Source organism: Rana temporaria, chromosome 6 (assembly GCF_905171775.1).
Source record: "Rana temporaria chromosome 6, aRanTem1.1, whole genome shotgun sequence".
In the NCBI taxonomy this organism is placed as follows: domain Eukaryota; kingdom Metazoa; phylum Chordata; class Amphibia; order Anura; family Ranidae; genus Rana; species Rana temporaria.
This window is the reverse complement of record NC_053494.1, coordinates 16,579,386-16,585,620: the sequence shown is the minus strand read 5'-3', so window position 1 is coordinate 16,585,620 and position 6,235 is coordinate 16,579,386.

The following is a 6,235-nucleotide window of genomic DNA, read 5'->3' as shown; positions in this document are numbered from 1 at the left end:
CATCCAAAATATTGCAATCTAAGATAGGACGGCGCAAGCAGTCCTATATTAGATATGTTTAAGCATATCTCTGTTTGAGCATACGCTTAAACATAAGTCGGCGTAGATTCTGAGTAAGGTCGGCTTATCTACTGATAAGCCGGCCTAACTCTTTCTGAATCTACCTATATATGACTGTAATGCTCCAGGAGAATGAGACTTGTGATGCAGAATGTCATCAAACACCGGAAGCTGTATAAGCATAGGCGTGCGCACAGGGTGTGCCAGGTGTGCCCAAGCACACCCTAATCACACTGTGCCCTGGTTCCCCCCTCCTTCTTCTCGCAGTGCTTCTGGCTTCCCTACTCTCCTCTCCCTCCGGCTGTTGCCGCGGAGATGCTTTAGGATGAGTGGGGGAAGGGGCCGGTAAATATGTAACTTACCGACCCCTTCCCTTTCATCGTAAGTGATCGGTAGTATGTGTTTTAACTTTGGGGTGCACACCCTAATGCAATACACTGCGCACACCTATGTGTATAAGGATGCATTTCTGGAGGGGGAGGGTGGATTCATTTTAGGCCAGGGCAAGGGGGCAAAAAGTATAAGCGCCCCCACTATTTAAAGGAAAATGCCTTCAATAACGTGTGTATTTACTATACAAGCCTTTTTATTTAATGTGATTAAATGCCTTTCATCTCAATTTGCCACTCTTGTTTTTTCTTTAAACCACCAGTAATGTTGTGTTTTTTGTTTTTGTGAAATATTTTGAGACGAAATTTAGCCAAATAGAACAAGATTCAAATAAATATAAGATATAAAGATAAAAAGTTTGTAAGTTTTTAAGGCCTCGTTCACACGGGGCGTATCAATGCGTTTGCCCGTGTGAGGCCAAGGGGTTGATTTTCTAAAACTGGAAAGTGCAAACTCCAGTGCAGCTCTGCATAGAAACCAATTGGCTTCCAGTTTTATTTTTGTCAAGGCTTAATTGAACAATCTGATTGGCTACCATGTACAGCTGCACCAGATATTGCACTCTCCATTTTTAATAAATCAACCTCCGTGTTTGCCTGCACAGGGATGAACAGGTGTTCTGTGCAGTCCCATTGATGTCAATTGGCAAGCAGTGGCTGCACAGACACAGCTGTTGCTCCCAATTTGACATCTGTGTAGATCAGTGGTTCTCAGCCTGGGGGTCGAATGTCGATTTGCCAGGAGTCACTGAATCCTGGGCTGTGCCTGAATACTGCACCGCTCTCCCAGCCTTTTCCCAGCTGCCCAGCTGGGCTGTTCCTGGAGCCAGAGGCCGTCCACTCAGCCTCTTCGCAGCCACTGGGGGGCAGAGACTAGTGGTCAGCTGACTGGTGAAAATGTGAAGTGGGAGGGGCTAGAGGAGACCCGATCTCCTGATTTCGGCATAGGTGTTACTGCTGCGAGACACCACAAAGTCAGAGACACCGTGAAGCCGGAGACACAGAGAGTAACACTTCCTGTGATTAGAGTTGCCATTAAAAGTCCCCACTACAGTTCTCAGATCAGCAGATGACCTTGTTCAAGAGCACCCAAGTTGGCTGATCAGAACTCCACCCAGCACTGCCACTCATCCCACCCCCCACCAGCACTGCCACTCATCCCATCCCCCCCCCCTCACCAGCACTGCCACTCATACCATTCTCCCCCACCAGCACTGCCACTCATTCCATTCCCCCCCACTAGCACTGCCACTCATCCCATTCCCCCCACCAGCACTGCCACTCATCCCATCCCCCCCCCCACCAGCACTGCCACTCATACCATTCTCCCCCACCAGCACTGCCACTCATTCCATTCCCCCCCACTAGCACTGCCACTCATCCCAACTCCCCACCAGCACTGCCACTCATCCCAACTCCCCACTAGCACTGCCACTCATCCCAACTCCCCACCAGCACTGCCACTCATCCCATTCCCCCCCCACCAGCACTGCCACTCATCCCAACTCCCCACCAGCACTGCCACTCATCCCATTCTCCCCACCACCAAGTAGTAAGAGAAGGAATAAAAATAGAGAATACATGGAAGGGAGAAGAAAAGAGGGGGAGGAACAAAGTAAAAGAGAGAGAAAGAACAAGAAAGACGGCTGGAGAGAGGAATGGAAAAAAAAAGAAAAGAAAATTATGATGGAGAGAGATATAATGGAAAGAAAGGAGAACAACGAGAAAGAGTTCTACATCCTAAAATGTACCATAAGGGGTTTTAATACTGTACGAGTGGAAGGGAGCGCTAAATGTCTGTGGGTTAGGGGGTGCAAATTACTTGTCTTGCCTTGGGTGATGACAACCCACGCTACGAAAATAATTTAGCTGTTATTGGCCCCCACAACTTGGGAAAATTTATCAAGGGGTCACGGCAATAGAAAGGTTGAGAACCACTGGTATAGATGCAGATGCGTGTTCTCAAACTCTCACAGTGTGCATTCGGGCCGCGCACCTGAATCGGGAGCAGCGTCTGTGTCTGTGCAGCCGCTCCATCGCAATAAACATCAATGGGACTGCCTGCATGGGCAACGCCTGTATATCTTTCAAAACAGTGAATTGGATGTGACCTGGCACACACACTATAACACACATGGCGGCCTCCATCCCTAAATGAATTTATAGAAAAGGAGAGCTGTGGGACCTGTATATCTTTATGTGGGTAATCATGGCCTCACACAGGGCTTATTAATGTGCACACCAACAAGGCCTAAAACTCTTTTTATGAGTATAAAATAAACGTATGAATTTTCATACAGAATTGTCTATATTGCTATCTGTTAAACTCCCATATACAAAGATAAAAAAATAGTTGAGACCAATGTGTGCCCTTTCCCCCATTTATGGGGTGATCCTCTAACTTCAGTCAGAACACGGCTTGTGGGAAAGACCACTGAAAGGAAAGTTTATATATGAGGTCTTTCCCACAAGTAGTGCTGTTAAAGTCCCATATTCGGTAACTGCTTTTGTAGTCTGAAGAGGTGCTTAACCCCATAAGGATTTTTTGATACCCCACTAAGTGTTTCTTCAATACTGGTCTATTATGTCTAGTTTGATCAGTGACATAATTCTCTTCCTTGAAAACTGGCTTATGTGAGTCTATTAGGATCGAAAAAGCTGCCATCTCTAATGTTTCCACAAGATGGCGACATTTCATGCCAACAAAAGTACTCAAAGATGCACACAACCCAATCCTTGCAAGAATCACCGGATAAAGCCATTGGGGTAGATTCATGTAGGAGATACGACGGCGTATCTCCAGATACGCCGTCGTATCTATGCGCCTGATTCATAGAATCAGTTACGCATAGATTTGACTAAGATCCGACCGGCGAAGTCTCTTACGCCGTCGTATCTTATTTGCAATTTTAGGCTGGTCGCTAGGTGGCGCTTCTGTATATTTACGCGTCGAATATGCAAATTAGGTAGATACACCGATTCAGAAACATAAGTTTGCCCGGCGCATTTTTTTGCGTCGTTTACGTTAGGCTTTTTCCGGCGTATAGTTACCCCTGCTATATGAGGCGTATCCTATGTTAAGTATGGACGTCGTTCCCGCGTTGAATTTTGAAAATTTTACGTCGTTTTACGTCGTCCGTGAATGGGGCTGTGCGTAATTTACGTTCACGTCGAAAGCATTGGCTTTTTGCAGGTTAATTTCGAGCATGTGCACTGGGATTCTTTCACGAATGCGCCGTTTTCGTAAAAAACTTCAAATACGTGGGGTCACACTACATTTGAATAAAACACGCCCACATCTTCCACATTTGAATTAGGCGGGCTTAAGCCGGACCACATACGTTACGCCGCCGTAACATAGGGTGCAAGTTCTTTCTGAATACGGAACTTGCGCCCTAATTTACGGCGGCGTAACGTATCTGAGAGACGTTACGGCCGGCAGAAAGATACTCCATTGTATCTGAATCTACCCCATTATCTATTCTAGGCGCTCATGTAGGGAAGCTGTGGCCCTAAGAAACATTAGTGAATAAAGCCTTGGATTGTTTATGCTTTTTCAAATGTGTTATAGTGGATAAAGCAAGGGGGAAGCATTATATTCCATTTCATGATGCCAGGGGCCACACTTGAGGGCCCTTATATCAAAAGAAGTTGACCATCACTGCTCTACAGTCTTCACCAATCTGATCAGATGTATTAAAATGATTGTAAAGGCTGTGATTTTTAAAACAAAAATGTTATACTTACCAAAGGGCTGGTGCAAGGATTTTTGGCACCCTAGGCAAAAAAATAATTTTGCAGCCCTCCACCCCCTTTCCCATGCCCATGTAAACCCGACCTTTTGAATGAAGCACGCATCAGATGCAGCCTCACCAGTGCCCATCAGATGCAGCCTCACCAGTGCCCATCAGATGCAGCCTTACCAGCGTTCATCAAATGCAGCCGCACCAATGAAATGTAGCTTCACCAGCGCCCATCAGATGCAGCCTCACCAGTGCCCATCAATGAATGTTTGTTTGCTTCTATTCATTCGGGAGTTCTTTTTTTTTCTTTACACTGGACTGGGCATTATATACTCATCAGCTGTCTGTTATACTTTATACCCACTGTCTGTTGTACTGTGCATTATATACTCACCCGCTGTCTGTTATACTGTATACACTGTGATGCACATCATATACTCACCAGCTGTCTGTTGTATACACTGTGATGTGCATTATATAATCACCAGCTGTCTGACATATGCACTGTGCTGGGCATTATATACTCACCATTACTTTGGTGTCTCAAACACCAACCATTTTGCCATTAGGAAAGAACAATTTGGGCCGAATTCACAAAGAGTTACGCCGGCATTTCAGTAGATACGCCGATGTAACTCGGAATCTAAGCCCGTCGTAAGTTTAAGTGTATGCTCAAACTGATATACACTTAAACCTAGCTAAGATACGACAGCCTGCGCCGTCGTATCTTAGGGTGCAATTTTTCCGCTGGCCGCTAGGTGGCGCTTCCGTTGATTTCGGAGTAGAATATGTAAATGACTAGATACGCCGATTCACGAACGTACGCTTGCCCGTCGCAGTAAAGATACGCCGTTTCCGTAAGAGATACGCCGCGTAAAGATAAAGCTGCCCCCTAGGTGGCCTAGCCAATGTTAAGTATGGCCGCCGTTCCCGCGTTGAAATGTGAAAATTTTAGGTCCTTTGCGTAACTCGTCCGTGAATGGGGCTGGACGTAATTTACGTTCACGTCGAAACCAATGACGTCCTTGCGGCGTACTTTGGAGCAATGCAAACTGGGAAATTCCACGGACGGCGCATGCGCCGCTCGTAAAAAACCGTCAATCACGTCGGGTCACCAATAATTAACATAAAACATGCCCCCTCATCCTCATTTGAATTAGGCGCGCTTACGCTGGCCCCATTTACGCTACGCCGCCGTAACTTAGGAGGCAAGTGCTTTGTGAATACAGTACTTGCCTCTCTGACTTACGGCGGCGTAACGTAAATACGATACGCTGCGCCGCCGTAAAAATGCGCCAAACTACCTGAATCCATCCCTTTGTCTTTTTTTTTTTTTGCACTGAACAAGCAAAATGCTCTGCTGATCTTTTCTTTCCTCCTTCTTGGACGGAAAGGGTTAACCTCGAAAGTTGGCGCTTGTTCAGATGAAATCTAATTTGTGACAGCGAGGGATTCTGGGAGCCCGAGTCCTGATGAGCTCCACATGATGCTTAATGAAGTTATTGAATTATGGATTGATTTTAAATGACGATGTTGGCCCCTTGCAATGAAGGTTTGCTCCATTCACACATTACCGTCTCCACATCTAGTGAGTGCGCGGTCTCCTTCCACTATAGAGGACTCCATTCAGAGAGAGGCAATTACCCCGTATCATTACTAAGTTGGCTGTAGGGAATGATGGGATTCGCAGCTCCTCAACAGATGGAGACCTTCATATTCTTAAAAGGCAATTCCCTCTAGACTAAACTTCATTTTATTACCCCAAAGTCCTGGTTCACACGTATGCATTTTTTTCTGTGCCTTTTCAGTTTTGCAGAAACACACTACAGTCCATTTATCATGGTTTTCCTATGGATGTAGTTCACATGCATCTGTGCATTTTATGGAAAGGGTCGGGGTTTTTATTCTGGTTTTTGGTTCCATAGACTTCAACGGTTTGAAGATGGGTATTGAAAAACCCCAAATGCAGATGCAAACTGCAACCTGCATAGGCCTAAAATAATGTTCAGGTTTCTTAAATCAAATGCCTCTTACATTGGTGGT